The 16,686-nt window shown below is 40.1% G+C and overlaps 1 protein-coding gene across 2 annotated transcripts in view; it reads right to left on the bottom strand.

Annotated features, from left to right (window-relative positions):
• HIVEP2 (HIVEP zinc finger 2) overlaps positions 1-16,686 on the bottom strand; it is a 127,072-nt gene that overhangs the window by 49,705 nt on the left and 60,681 nt on the right. For both annotated transcript variants that reach the window (XM_065732910.1, XM_065732918.1), the window contains one exon: positions 1,661-1,758. The gene's annotated coding sequence lies outside the window, so the exon portion shown is untranslated. The remainder of the gene's footprint in view (positions 1-1,660; positions 1,759-16,686) is intronic.

The raw sequence follows: 16,686 nt of genomic DNA, 5'->3' as shown, positions 1-16,686 counted from the left end.
AGAGTCACAGCAACAGTGGCCCAAAGCATAGAAGTACCATTAAGTTACACACTAATGAAACCTGAAAAATTTATGCTAAAAGCCCATTTCAGAGGATGGGCACCAAAGTTCTCAGTTTTCCACTTAAATTCTGCCTGGTGAGTTGGGACATGTCCAGTTTTTCATACTGAAGTATTCCATTACTCCTACTTATAAATTTCACACACTATTAATGCTTCCCAAACTGGGAACAGAGCACAGAAGTACATCAGGGTAGTTTGTTTCCTGGATCAACATTCATTCTACAGGCAAGGACGATTAATTGCTTTTGCCAGCATGTTCCCTGGTAACACTCTTCTCACCCAGCTCTGATACTAGGATACATGGGAAGATGTCTCAGCTCTCAGAGACTGAAGAGGGGAAATACAGCGATGCAGGCTGGCACAACTTTCTTGTGAATCCACATGAAGACATGTCCCATATAGCACCACCATGTACTGCAGAATATTTGGGATCAGTTCCAGGTTTGAGAGAAGGTATAAGCCCATTTTGATTTAACCCCCTCCACTCCCTCTTTCAATTCATACCAAATGAAATATAGGTCCAATTCCATTTACAGCTCTGAAAAAAAATTGGGCGTTTTATGTCAAAATACACTATGCATTTTCTTTGAACACCTTCTCCAGAGATCATCATACAAGCATGAGAATCTCTGATGTCTTCTGTACATGTCTAGCTCTTGTGGTTACAAATAAATATTAAAAATGTAAAACAGAGAGGGACAATGAGGGATGAAATATTTTCCTAACTTTTCACTATTTTAAGTCAGTCATGTTAAATTCAGAAAGCAAATGTAAATCTTGAACACCATGGGTGTCCCAGTACACAGAAAATTAAAGGAGACTCTCAGTATTGAGACAAAGTAACTCTGTCTTTTACAATACAGTCCCTGAGACAAAGCTAATATGAAACCAGTCCAATCTGTGACATACAGCTCAAACATGGAGCTGCAGTGAGCATACCTTTCCTGACAACATAAACTGGCCTTTGTATTCTGTAATGCCATAGGTAACTGCTACCGAGAATCTGGTAACTGCAAGCTAACTTGGGTATCATGATTCTACACTGTCATCATTTTCATAACCATACTTTGCATGAACCCATGTAGTCAAGACCCAGAGGAAAAAAGAAACCTTAATCTTGAACAGTATCATCAATGGTGCACTTGCAATGGCAAGCTGGTCAAAATAAATAGCCAGATTATAATTCAAGACCATTTAAAAATTAAATAACAACAACAAAAATAAACAACAAAAAACACACACAACAATACCTCTTCCAGGTATCAAAACCTCATCCACCATTTTTTAGACAATTGCATTTTTCTGCCTATTTCTTTTAAAAAGCTCCTTGGGCTCCTGAAGCAAGAACTGCACAAAGAAGAGAAAGTTCCAAACCAAATATACGGTCAAAGCAAAGATGACATTTCTGAATTAATAAAAACATAACCTGTCCAGAAAGAAGAGATGCCTCTGGTTTCAGCAAGGGGTGACGAAAGGACATGTAATCAGTTACTATTTAAGTGAGTGACTTCTGGCTGAAGCCCTCTGAGAACAAAAAAATATTCACTGAGGCCTGCTCCCCAAGTTCATTTGAACCCATCCTTTCCTTGTTATCCTACCTGTCTTCTGCAGTCAAAGGTGCAAGTGAATAATGGCTCCAGTCAAGGCAATTTGGTTCACCACTCCAGCAAATATGGCTGTCCACACTCTCCTCCACCTATTTAGAAAACAAATTTGAAGGATTTTGTCAAGTCATCTTGCTGCTTGATTTTTTTTTATCCTAGCACAGTCTATGCATTGGCTACAATAATACAAATAGGAACTTCAAAGATTCAGTCACAGTCCTTCTTGCACCCTAGGTATTTTTCTCTCGGAGCAATGTGACACCAGAAATCAGTATCAGTCCTAGGGAATGTCAACAATGCATGTCAACTAAAAAAATATTCTGATGTAAAAACTAGACTTAAAAGACCAAGACCAAAAGGTATATACAATGATTTATGTTCAAACATACAAATACACCAAGCAGAATAAGCATAGAAAGTATGGTAGTGCCTTGGTAGTCTATTTACCTCTGAGAGTTTCATTAACACGTCTTTTGAATAACATATATTTTTAATTAAACATAAATATTTTTCTGTCTTTAAATCAGAGCTGTGCAAGTATCTCTCATGCTTCTTCTTTGCTGCCTAGCACTGTGCCCTAAAATTGGGATCACCTCATTAATACCAAGACAGTACACCTTCAGTAATCTTCTAGGGATCACATGATCAAACCAGTGTGAAGCACAGATAACCACAGCCCACATTTTGCCTGGGGTCCTTTCTCCCAGGCCTCCCTGTGCCCTTGAAGAGCCATACATGAAATGCTACTGCAGGCTACATGCCAGGAATAAGCAATGAGGTGGGCACTCCAGGGTGGATGTGCTCCTGGAGAGAAAAGCATCCCCAGGGAGTTCCTGGAAAGTGACATGATGGTACAACGTCCCAGGGAGAGGTCCTGTGTGTCTTTTCTCCTGCCCTTTACCCTGCCGTGTCCCATGGTGCATGGCCATGACGCTGCTGGCTGGACATCCTCATGGGGCAGCTGGGTCACCTCAGCAGGAGAGCTGCCCATTCCTCGAGGGCTTGTGGACAGAGGCCTCTGACAGGAAAATGCCCAACTCAGCAAGCTAGACCTGTAGATTAATGGCTATAGCTTAATCCCTACAGAAGCAGGCAGCAAACCTCTCTGGATTTCCATGAGCCAAGGCCTGCCCACGCTGCTCCACATACAGGCAAAGACTGACCAACATGCTATGGGCATGGGCAAAGCCTCATGCCTCCATGCATCCATCATCAGCACAGTGCAGATGTGAACTGAGGGAAACAGTGCCAAAATGTGAATGTTGAAAAAGGTCTGGAATGAGTTAGTAAAAAAAAGGCATATGCTTATATTTTCTGCTGTAATGTTTGCTATCAGCAACAAAAACAAATATAAAATGATAATGTGTTACTAACTGGCAGTGTCAACAGTGGTCTATATAGGCATCTGAGTATATAAAATAACATGCTCTGGCTCCAGACCCTAACACTTTATCACATCAATATACAGCTTTCTAGGAAATTAATCTAGATGCAGAGCCAGGAACCACTTTTCAATCTCTGGGCAGACAGGGTCCAATACGCTTTTAATCTATGGGTGAAAGCAGGGCAAGGCTGGACTCAAGGGCAAAACCTGTTTATAGCAGAGCCGGTATTTCACTCTCTATTTTTACAACTACACTGAGAAAAGTTCCTGTCAAAAAACAAAGCAAAGCTATAAAGAAGCCATGAGATGTTATTAGCCCATTCTTCAGTAAAACCTAAGGGTGCTCCAAATTGCAGTTTGCTTCTCCTGGTAGTAAACAGATATCCTCCAGCCCCTAAGCATGCAGCCCCACACCTTACATTTTCAGAGAGGCCTAAATGGCTTTAACAACAGTGGTTACACTTGCACAAAGTTGTTTTTAATGAATATACATTGCAAATCTATTTACGTAGTCCTCAGCCTGAAGACAAAGGGATAATTTATGCTAAATCCAAGCAGGAGCAGAGAGGCATTCCATTAAAAGACAACAAAATCATAAGGGAAATAAATACGTCATTTAAAAAATTAGCTTTTAACCAGTGGGAGCCAGCATATTCCCTCATATGGTAGGCTTTGCTGTCTTCAGCAGTGTTCCTCAAAAGATACAGCAGGATCTGATCCAAGTGTGAAAGACTCCCCCTGACTTCAGTTTGGATTGGATCAGTTTCTGAGTATTTAAAAAGCTTAATCTTTACTTAAAATTAGGTTAAATATTATTCAAAGCAAGATTTGTTTAAGGACAGTATGATTGTGTCTAATCGGTACTACTGTATTTCCTTACTAACTTAACAGCCCTACAGAAACTCTTCAACTTGCAAGCAGTGTCTGGGAACAGCTAACCTACCTTTAACAACACCAGATAATGCAAGTGTCATCAAACAGAATGTTCTGCCCAATTAAAACTACCAGAGGCTTTGCTGTGATACTAAACCCAGAACTTTCATTTTTATCACTGACTTAGTAAAAACTTGTGCAATCCTTGGTTATTTGGAAGCAAAAGGAAACAAATTCCTTTAACAACTACCCACCAAAGAAAGGCTGCAGATCACTTGCTAGCGTTTGGACTTATCTGGTCAAGACTGTTTTAATCTACCACTGTTGTTTGCCAGCCATGGAGACTAAGTTAAACAAGTGCATCAGAAGGGGAACGAGAGTATGAGAAACACGGCATGACTTGGAAGACTTTTTCCCATTGGAGCTTTGTAGCTTATACTTTCAGGGGTGAATCTTTTACACAGGACCTGGAAACACGAAAGTGGAGGTACTCTGATGATGACTCTTACCATTTGATTTTGAAAAGAGTGCTAGACTCTCCCTTGGCAGTTCCAGTAGTCATTTTGTGATTGTACAGCTACATGTTTAGCAGTGAGATAAAAACGTAACAGTAGGCACTATTATCATCTAACCATAAGGTAAATTCATTTCAGTGATCAGCAAGAATTCTGTTTTATATTACTTCTTATGTATCTGTTACACTGTCTCTATCAGGTTGGTTGAGGGGTTTCCAGAGGAATATTCCTATGCACTTTACAATAATAAAAAAAAAAAGTATCAGAAATCTCATGTGCATTTTAATGAAAAACTAAAGTTTAAGGAAAACAACTGGCAAATATTTACTTTGCTGCTAATTAATCTATGGCTTCGAAATAGCTCAATAAATGGGTAAAATTTTCTCAAGAGTACAAAGGGCAAATAAAGCCTTGCCTATGCTACTCTGTAACTTGCTTACAGCAGGTATCCTTCCAGCAGACTGTATCTTATCATGGGAAGGGTATTCACCTAACAACTTAGTTTGACCAGGCCTGTAAGAAAGCCATTTAAATTGCAGCCAGTTTCCAGATGGTATAAGACAATTCAAATCAAAGGAGATTCACACAATTTGGGTAGAAAAATGTGTACACTTGTAGCTTGCCATCCCAGAGCTCCAACTCATGGCTTGTAACTCACAGCACTAAGGCAATACACAAATCTCCCACTTTTCCATGAGTTCAACCCCCCTTTAGATATGTGAAACAGTTTGTGTGGACTTTCTACTGCTTTCTTTGCCCTCTTTCTCCTTTTGAACCACAAAGCCCAGAGATCACAGTCCTTAATGAGAGGAGTAAGAAGTCTAAAATTTGCTTGCATGTCACTGTGATGCATTCAGCTCCAAAAAAACATTAATCTCCATCTCAGTACTTACTCTCTGAATGGGCAACTTTTCACAGTTACCACTCCCGAAACAAATCACAATTTATTATACACACAATTTGATAGCTACAGCAGCTAAGACTGGAAGAAAAAATGCCTCCCTACTGAGGAAGATAAAAGCCACGTCATGCTTTAAATTAACTTCATAGGATCAATGGCAGAATGCAACCATCTAAGAAATGACATTCACATCCTGATCAAATGCCATCATACTATATGCAATCAAATTTGGAAAAAGTGAAAGAAAATTTTCCTGTTACTATACTGGTGTTTTCACTTTACGTGTTCACACAAATCATCTGTAATTAGATGAATTAAAATACAGTGCCTCTACCTTTTCCCTCCTAATTCCAGGTCATTCTAGCAGCTCTGGCAACTACAAGCAGTTTGCTAAAGTTTATGGATCAAATCTTGAGCTACCTCCAAATTTAAAGGGATAAATTCTTTTTTAATAGAACTTTTCTGTGCTGTAAATGTTTTCATCTTCATTACTGAAACAGCAAGTATTTCTACTGTCTTTGTTTTCACCTTTTTTTGTTTTTGTTTTTAATGAGATTGTGACAGTCTATCAAAATTTTGTTTCTTTGTGGCTTTTCTTCATTTTGGTATTTTGGTTTCTGCATGCTAGCATCATCCTGTAGATCCAGACACAAAGAACACCAAGAAATCTTTGCAACATTTTTCATTTGCTGAAATTCATATATGCATGCATATGTATACATATTACGTAAATAGAAACAGTCATGCACACTAACACACATATATGCTGTTTCTATTGTCTCTCTCAGCCACTCTTGAAAGTCAGCAATCAGAACAGAATTTACCTAAAGGATACATTATGCCAAATGACTTTTGGAGCATCACCTATGAACTTTGTTTATTTACACATAAGCAATTCACTTTAATAAAGTCAAGCACCTGATTTCTTTGGCAGCATTATATGTAGTGTTTGGAACTTCGCTAAATTACTTCCTTCATTACCAGAACCCACAGTGTGCAGGATTATATTTTGCTGCTAGCACTGAAACTATGATTTTGGGTTACTTTTTTTTCCCCAGTTCAGCCTGGAGCTAAATTAGCAAGAGCACATCCCCCTAAGTATAGGTCCATAACCTCACTGCACATAGCAGTTTGGACGCTGCCAGCTGAGATCAGTGCCCTCAGCTAACCAGGCTTGATGATTTTAGACAATGGTCAGGCTGACAATTGACACTGTGTCCACATACACATGTTGCTCAACCCATTTGCCTGCTCTGCTGTTGCCAAAAGGAAAGGGCTGTTTGGCCAGGCACCTGTCACAAAGATGTGAGTACTTCTAGGGGTCCTCTGGGGTCCAAACAGGCTTCAGCAACATCATCACAGGGAACTTCCTGCAAAAGTATCCTGATGAAAAAGTGACAGAGATGAAAGCTCACTAGCACCTGAGAAGCTGGCAGCTAAGCAGACATGCAGGACAAGGGAAGTGTGATGCCTGGGAACAAGAGAAATTTGTCAGCAGAGAAAACATGCGAATTCTAAAGACTTTGGGTCTGCTTTCAGAGCTTTGGTTGTTGTTATCTGCAAAATCTAAGCATCACTCTACAAAAATAAAATTAAGACCTCAGCAAGGCTCTGGTGTTAAGTCAAAGCACAGACCTTATACCAGCCATAGTGGTATACACAGACCTGTCTCTGACACAGCACTCCTGGATGCAAAGACAGTTTATACAACAAAGGATGCACTACTCTCTTTTCAGGACTGCATCCACAGTGAAGCAGCATCACTGTACATTTATCCTAGAAACTGGAACAGGCCATTAATACACTTCTGACCAGAATCTTTGCAAGCAGTTCTGCTGGATGCCGTATGACTTCTTTACAAGGAGGTGGGTGCTCTCTATCTCTTGTTCCTTCCACATCTAGAAAAGGAATGTTTAAAACGTCCTCATTCCCAATGCCTCCAACTGTTCCTCCAGGTCTAAAGGAGAAAGAGAGCTGTGGAGTCCTCAGTCCTCTGCTGTGAGGCAAGATCCCTCTGCACTGATGTCACGGCAGTCTTAGTGTGTGCCCAGTAAGACAGTAATTTGTCATGAGCGTGGGCCCTATCCATACATGGCAGGCTGGAGGAGGAATGACCTCAAACTCCGTTTCTGATCCAGAGGGCGTTGTCAGAGCACAGTGTTTGAGTTTGATGCATGAAGCGCAGAGATATTTTCAGCTCCTGAATCACACTTCTGGCTCCACAGCTAACTTGAACTTTTCCTTAATTTTTTTTTTCAATTTTTCACCTTCTGCAATTACCATGGACCCTCAGGTAAAGAAAATGAACTGATTACAGAAAAATAAAAATGGTCTTATTACAAGGATTTTTAAAAATCACTTTTATTTTAATCACTTCTATTTTATTCTCCTGTATGTGTGGAGCAGTAGAATTAAACAAATGACTAATAGATTAGTGGTGCATCACAAAAGCCTGTTTTGTTTTTTTTGTTTGTTTGTTTTTTTAATATGCTATTAAAAGCTGCCAGGGAATGTTTTCTAATGATTTTGGTGTCCAGTACAAGAACAAAATGGTCTGAAAAATGAAACAGTGAAATAGCAGTTAGCCTGGTTACAGCTATAGGAGAGCTTTGAGGGATCGAATTTGTATATTCTTATAGCTAAAGCAAAAATATTTTGCTATACTTTTGCCATGAAACAATATTGACCTGACCACAATTCAAGAGCATAATTTGAAACTGGCTGTAATGAAAAAGCAGAGCCTCACTTTACAATACTAAAAGAATAAGTTTTAATTGGTATATCTTGCCAATTACAACTGCATCACCTCTCTGTTGCCATGGCCTGATTCCTGAATTCAATAGGAAAGCTCCAGGAAAATGAGCAGACAAATTATGCAACCTCAGTCACAGCTGAGCAAGTCATTTAAGCATACGCTTAATTCCATCTCTAAGCAGTAAAGCCAGCTCAGCAAAGCAAGGCATGTGCTCAAGTCAAAAGTGAATAGGTGGTATGCATCCTTCCAAATATGTTTTTTTTTTTTTTCTTCCACAGACTCAGGATGATTTCCTTGGAGCTCATAATGCTGGAAGAAGGTCGAATTCAGCTGTTAATCAATCACCCACACACGCACTAGTCTTTTTAACTCATCCATAAATTGATTAAGCAAAAGAAATTTAAAAACAAACAATCATGTGGAACATATCCTTGAGCAGAGATAACGATGCATGCTACACACTGACTGCAAGGAGGCACAGAGACAAGAGGAAGCGATGCAGAAAAGATGAGGTAACAAGCTACCATAAGGAAATTCCATGCATCCACAACTGCTGATAGGCATCTTATAGCATTTTCACATAGCACTGGCAGTTCCAACAGAACAGGGAAAAGTCATGGGCACTTAATTCCTCCACTTCCGTTTCCTCACATGTCAACAAGGAAGAAGTAAGGAAAATGACCACATGAAATGGTAAGATGGGATCTCTTCGAGATGCACTGAAGTAATTGGGCAGTCTCTAAAGTCCTTTCCTTTAAATTTCCTTTAATCTCAGCAAGAAACATTAATCTAACAGAGAGAATCTCCACGCAAGCATGGATCCCTAGAAGCATTCTTCAACTGCAGATAATGAGGGGACATAAAAGCCTGTTGCAAGCAGGGGGACTGTAGCAGTTCACGAGGAATGTGCATTTAGTCATGGGCTGTACTGCACACCTGCCACTGCCCTCCTGCCCCGATGGAAGGGTCCCAGGTACCTTCCTGTTTCATCCTCTCTTGGAGGTCAGTCCCATAGGGTTGCCTGAAATCATGCTTAGCTGCCCAAGGCTAAGTGGGGTTTCCTCCACATTCGAGTATCCCTGGGCAGAAGTCTGGAGGAACCCAGTCCCCAGACTCTACTGGAGGGGTCTGGAGTGGGTCAGAGATCTGATCAATTCTCTGAGGTTACAGTCTATCCCTGCCCCAAGGGCACTGCGAGCTGTACTCAGAACAGAAGTTCACAGGAATTAAGCAGCCGAAGCAAAACACGCGTTATGCAAACATCTCTTTTTGAGATGACACAACATAGAGCATAAAGCACAAACAAAACCCAAACAAACAAAGCAGAAGGGCATTGCAGAAATAAATAAGATGTCTTTCAGTGTAGACCTTCTCTGCTCCTCTTACTGCGACTAGGACAGCAACAGCGCTGAAACGGACAGCCAGTCCTGAAAACTGCATAAACTGAGACAGAGAAAACAACTGAAAGCAAGGAGAGAGACTGAAAAAATTAGTGAGACAACAGATGGAAAGCAGAAAAGCAATGTCTAAACTGCAGCTGTAATTCTGCTAGTAGGAGCCATGTTTAAGAACAGTACATCCTGCTTTCCCATTCTGAGGAGGGCAGGAGTTTCATTTGTTTGTTTTCAAAACAAGAAAAGTCTTGTTAACAGCACTACCATGGGTTCTCCCCAGACGGTTGGTGGGACAGAAACATTATTTCTCTCCACACCTAGAGGCAAAACTACATGTCTAAGAAAGGGAAAGCCTCTGACACTCCCTGGTTCCTCATTACATAGTTGTTCTAGTACAGCTGAGGAGCACAGAGGGTCACCTCATTAAAATCTATGCCCACAACTACCAGAGCTGCATTTTAGTTGCTGCTGGCCAGGGGTCAATGAAAGGTATTGTTCAGAGCTCTCCCTTGGCAGTACAACTCTTCCAGTCACTCTCCTTTCCTAGCTTGACTGTTGGAATTACACAGGAAAAGGGTCGTTACTATTCTACCAATGTTTCATAGAGTAATTTGGGAGTTTTTCTAGCATGGTTTTTGTAGTTTTGATAGATTTGGGAGTTTTTCTAGCATGGTTTTTGTAGTTTTGATAGCATGCTAGTAAGGGAAAGGATTTCCACACTGGCTCAAAAAGCAGTTGTGGCAAGACTACCTATTTTTAACATGTTTTATTCCTATTTCAGACACAGCGCTTTCCCATCTGTTGACACAATTGTTTTGTTTCTTAAAAGACACATTTGTCTGTCTCTTGGAGGGAAAAAACAACGATCCCCAATAGCTGCAGAGAAAAACATGAGACTAAAACCCAATCAAAACAGCACACTGGTCAGAAGGTAATGCTGGCTGTTTTATGAGTGAAAAATAGAGCCTCTTAAAGATTCAGATGCTTCTTAAAAATTACATCAGGTTTTGGCTTCTGTGGCATTATAAGTGTAACTGTGGACTTTTAAAACTGACATCGGATATGCTCACCAAATTACTGAGATGGTTTATTGATCTAAGGAGCCTAACTGCAAGCCTGCCATCAGTGACATACCACTCTGCTCTGAGGGAGTGCAGCCACAAGATCACAGAGCCAGAGGCAGACCTTTTTATTCCTTTCTTTGCTAATAAAATGAAAATGTAATGACAGCACTGGGGGAGAGAAGGGAACACTAAAAATTAACAAAATGATAAAAATTCAACTCATAGCAGGATAAAGCATTAAGTAATCCTTTTGATGCTGTGGCTGTCAGGCTGCTTTCTCAGATTTTTTGATGATAGAGGTTTTTTCCAGCATTGGACTGCTGGAGCTCCTGGTTATGATCTCCCAGGCAATCTAAAAACCTCATCTCCTTTCAAACGCATTCCAGGCAGCCTGAGAGTTTGTAGCAAATAAACCTGAAGTGTGGCTGAGGTGGGACCTCTACAGATCACTACAGCTACCTCAGCTCTTGTAGGACAGCCTATTTGCTGGCAAAGCTGCAATATGAAAACCTGATATATTAAAGGTCAAGACTCCAATACAGGGCAGACTCATACATATTGTGTTTTAATTTCTTTTTACACAGAGAGGTGTCTAGGGACCTGGAGAGGTGACAGAAAGATAAATCATGCAAGACAAACTGGAACAGAAGACTAGGCTGAATAGGATCTCTTCGCTGCTGCAGCTGTCCTAGCAAACTGTTCTGACAGTCTGTCCCCAGCACAGACTTCATTTGTACTATCAAAATTGTATTATTTGCTAGCACAGCTTTTTCCTAAGGTCCCTATTTCCTTACCCAGTAGGAAAAAAGTGTATCCATAAAATAAGAATCTTGTCTTAAGTGTATCCACAGGGAGAGCTACTGTGTCAGACAGGGATCAGGTCAAGGATCAAGCCTCTTTATACCTTTGGTCAAGACAGTTGTGCTGACATAAGTCTGTATAACAGGCACGTTCCTCATCTACCTGGAGTGAAAAGTCCTACACCTACTGCACTATTCTGGGAAGGGCAGGAGAGCGAGGCTGAGCATGCTTTTCCCACCCTGACAGGAAAAAACAGCACCAGAGCAAGTGCTTGGGATCGTACCTAAAGAAAGAACCACATTCACAATGATGATGAAAAATACAGCTGACCTAAGATGTATTTTCAAGGAATTATAATGTGGATCTGCTTTCAGGAGCTGTCTGAAAAGACATTTTCCAGGAGTGCAATGTGGTACATTCTACTCTTCACAATCACCCAAGTGATTTAAGATTTTAATGCTGTCATCTATAATTTCTGTAAGAGAATGGGCAGTGACTTTAACATGCCCTTGAGGAAATTAAGATTCATGAGGGATCTGGCAGGGCATTCATATATAGCTTGCAGCCTGGTAAAATGGCTCACCTGTCTTTAATCTGACAATATCTAGAACTGTGGTCCTTGCCCACCCAGAATTATCTCATTTCTTTACAAGGAATGTAGTATATATTTCTGTGCGGCCTGACTTGCTCCAGGCTACTATGGTTTCCATGGACAGAAAGCTTTAAGGTTTAGGATTAAAACGGCAGAAGGACAAAAACTGAGGACCTAGAAATAACAACTGATGGTCCTGAAGCAGTCCTCTCTGAGGACACTGCAGCTCTCAAAGATATAGGCAACAACTTTGAAGAATTATCTTAGATAAAATGCTAGTTTTTGGAGGACAGTGGGAAGCGCCTGCAAATACAGTAATGCAACAGGTTCTGGCATGCTTTTGCTTATGGATTTCAACCAGTTCTGCAGAATGTAGAAGCTTGTAGCTATCTGATCAACTGCAACTCAATGTCTCATTTAAAGAAAAACTAATGGACCCCTGGGTCTGTTCAGCCTTGAAAAAAGAAGACTCAGCGGGGATCTGATCCTTGTCTATAAATATCTAAGGAGCAGGAGGCAAAGGGACTCTTCTCAGCAGTGTGCAGCAATGGGACAAGGGGAAATGGCCACAAACTGAAGCACAAATGTGCATGGGAACTTCTTCCCAGTGCAGTGACGGAGCAGTGGCACAGCTGCACAGCGAGATGGTGGAGTCTCCTTCTCTGGAGACGTTCCAGACCTGCCTGGACGCCTACCTGTGCAACCTGGGCTAGGGAGCTGCTTTGGCAGGGGGTTGGACTAGGTGATCTCTGGAGGTCCCTTCCAACCCCTACAATTCTGTGATTCTGTGAAAACTACTTTTCACATCCCTCAAAAAGTCACTAAAAACAATACATTTTAAATAAGAATATTATTTACCTTTTAAATACAAATGGCAGTGCACATGAATAAAGCCCCCTCAGAGTTTATTCATACCCATGTTCAAGAGTAAAGTGGCCAAATCACGCTGACAGCCATTGAAAATTCAGCTTTAAGCTGTCTTTGCTCTCACTGCTGTGTTCAGCAGAAGTTCAGTGCAGCTGCAGTCAAAAGAATGAAGACTGTAAGGTGGCAATTTCACCAGGACTTGTCCCCTTAAAACCTCCGAGTTTCATTCTACGCTAGGGCTTCTGCTCAAAAATTAATAGAAAACAGGAAAATGTTAAGAGGCCACACTGACTGTGGAAAGTCCAGCTGAGGAAAAACTGCTCCAGGAGAGAATCCAGGAAAGAGCATGGGACCAAAAATACTTTCAGACAGCACTGTCAACATGTTAAACAGCAGAAGTTTTTCTGCCAGGAAAAATATAATGCCACCACTAAGAAACATAAGAAATCAAGTTAAAGACCTCTCATGAGGAAAGAAAAAAGGCAGAACAAACAATAGCAATCATTCAGAAACTCAGACACAATTAAAGACTAAGAAAGAAGACGAGTTAAAGAAAAAAAGGACAGAAAAGACCCCTAATGAATTCTACATCTCCAAAGAGTTATTCAAATTCCCACTTCATTGTTTCCAGAGATGAATACCACAGAATCTGATTCAGAAAACGTGAACAGATACATAAAACTTCAGTCAATTTTCCCCAAATTGTTATGTGACCACCAAAAACTGCTTAAAAGATTAAAAATAAAGAAAAAAAAATCAAAGAAAACAAGCTATAATTCTGTCAAGACTGCTTAACAGGAGATGAGCAGAGCTAATAGACCTCAGGGAAAGGCCAGTGGCCAGCCAGCACAGCACACTTCACCTACCCAGAAGCACACCCTCAGGATAGGGTAAGGCACTCCTCACTGTTTCCATAAGTATCACTTACTAACGCTCCAGTCGCCCATTTCTTTCAAATTGGCTTTAAAAGTGATAAGTAAACAGAATCACTCATGTTGGAGCTTCTTCTTTTCTCTCATTCTGACAAATCAAAGAAATGCGTTAAGTTGAACTATGGAGCTGTGTTTCTGCACCTACATGCCAATGTTTTTTTGTATCACTTCATTACGACTAGTCCTGGCAAGGAGCAGCAAAGTCCCCAGTGGGTTTGCAGATCATTAGAGCAACATGATTAGAAAGCTTGATCCAAATATCGTAAAAGTCAATGGAACTTGGATTGAGCCCAACAAGAAATAGTTTTTCCTGCTGTGGGTGGTTACATATACATTACACTTTTTCTAGTGATAAAAGTGAGTGTTCCTCTATGCGCCAATTTTAATAACAGGGCAGCCTTCTTTTGAACAATAAGCTGTCATGAAAAAAAAAACATAACCCAAAAAAGAAAAATCATGTTTCTGTGCCCAGGATCAAACAAAAATCCCACTGACTACAGTAACAGTTGTGTAAGACTACCATGCTGTTAGGTTAAAGGTACTTATTTACACACATACAACACGCACTTACATCAACTTACTGATCTGTATGTCACGTAAGCCTACACCTGGGAATTATGATTATGATGAACATTTTTAGGAGAAGAGATACAACTCATACGGTCATGGGCAAACAGAGTGTTTCTCACCTTCTATAGAATACTAATGTCTAAAATGTTATACATTTCCCATCTTCGAAATATAAAGAAATTTCTGTTAAAAAAATGAATTTTATTCTAAGGAAGAAAATGTTTTTTAAATAGTCTAAACACTTGTAAGATATTTTAATATGAATGCAAGATATTATTCATAAGCATTACCACACTACTGAATGTATGTAATAATTATTTGGCATGTTATATCTGTTACAACATGTAAAGTAATACTGACAGTATTTCATAGGTTCATAGGTTTCTAGTCTATATGCTGGTCTTAGCACAGAGAGTTCTTTTTTTTTTTTTTTTTTTTTGGTCATTAAGGCTGTAATAATTAATATAGTAACTGGAAGAAAAATCCAATTTGACCAAAAATCCAAGAGAAGTATCTGAAGAGCAAAAATAATATAAAACATTCAAGCTGGAAGCAGAGTTATCCTCTATCACCTGTAATAGACGTGTATCTAGTCTAACCAACCAGATTCCACACCCTCCCATGGCAGTTTGCTCCACTGACCTAAATGTTACTTAGCTGAACAGTCATGCAAAATGCCCTCTGCTGCTGTTTAATCACATCAGTTTTTCTCCCTTTTCTCTTCAGTAACGCATGAGGATATGTTGTCTCGTTCTTCCCAGTTCTTTTGGATGCATGAGTGCAGTTAGAGCTCCGCATTACGCTTCTTCCAGTCTCAGCATACCTAGATTTCTTGTCTCCAATACTCTTTTATCTTGTGTTTGGGATTTTTCATCTCACTGAAGAGCCAGGTTACTTTTGACTCTTGATTTTGTGGGCTGAAGGGGATTTGAAATATTTGCATCAAGCCTACTTATTTTATGAGGCTTGAAGTTACATTACATGTCTCCCTACATTTGTGGCATTTGTTCTCCCAAATTTAATATTACCCTCACAATAAACACCTTGAGAAAATCACCCATACAGAACCAATACTAAAACGGAAATATCAGTAACAAGCAACAGTAACGAGATACCTGGAGCTTTATACTGCTGTTCTTTAGGATGTGCTATATAATTTCAGGGACCTTTCACCCAAACTTGAACAGAATTTCACCTCTTTACATAAACATGCATCTCCTGTTAGAGATTTGGCACTGCTAGGAGTGAAGGCACATCAGCACCAAGATGATCTGAGCATTTTCACAGAATATGTGAAGGCTACTGAGTACACACTAAACTGCTTCCAAGCTGCTTCTGATACGCCTAGTTAGGCTGCAGTCATGGCAAAGGCACAACTTTAATGGGATATGGATTAATTACTACAAGACCTCCATGTTCCCAACCTGGTTGAGGGATGGGAATACAGAAAAAGCTGGTGACCTGCTCAGCACTTAGAGAATCTTTGGCTGAGATGCCTGGAATAACACAGCGCACGTGTAAGACTTTTGCCCAAATCACTCGCAAGTGATAACCTTGCCAGTGCCTAACACTGACCATGGTCAGGCTACTGTGCTCAGAGCAGTTTCTGAGCAATCCAAACACAAGGGTTCAGGTGTTCAGATCCTCCACCCACAGCAGAACACCTGACTCAGTTTGAATATCCGAGGACTAACGACTATTTCCGTGGTTGTGGATTAAAAATACTGAATTCATTTGGTTCATCACAATATATGTGCATTTAAACAGAACTTGGGACTTAATTACTTGCCTGTAACATAAAAAAAATCCATTTTACTCATGAAAATATATGCCTAAGGAAAGTGGTAAAGAAGAGATTCTCATACTCAAAGACTTTTTCCTCTCTTTTGACAACAAAACTGCAGAGGGCATCCCAAAGACTCCAATACAGTACTCATCCAACCTGTTTTTGGGATCAATAAGAAAAACATTATGATTTTCTTGTTTTTTGCCATTTCAACAAACAGAAGCCTGCCGGAACTGTCTTTGCCTGCTGCCAGCACACGAAGCTGAAAACATGCTTAACAAGAGCAAAGCATGAGCAACTAGGTACTGAAGAAATAGCTGTAAGGTCTGATACAGATAGACAAGCATTAAGTCTCTGATATGCAGCTCAGAACACTGGCTTATTGACTATAAAATGAATTATATAAACCAACTTGTGTTATGTCACCTGAGACCTTACCACAATTACTTTTAAATATATATATCTTTCTTTTTTCCAGACAACTGACAAGCTACATTTCTTATATAATGCTGCTGCATTGCTAACCTCAAGCATAATGACTGCTCATTATAAGGTAATTATGAGTGCTGAGATCAAGAGCTGTCAA

The sequence above is a fragment of the Cyrtonyx montezumae genome, unplaced genomic scaffold (assembly GCF_038088225.1).
Source record: "Cyrtonyx montezumae isolate F1298 unplaced genomic scaffold, pur_monq_1.0 scaffold_0, whole genome shotgun sequence".
Classification (NCBI taxonomy): domain Eukaryota; kingdom Metazoa; phylum Chordata; class Aves; order Galliformes; family Odontophoridae; genus Cyrtonyx; species Cyrtonyx montezumae.
Note: the sequence above shows the minus strand (reverse complement) of the source record. Positions and strands in the feature narration are given on the sequence as shown.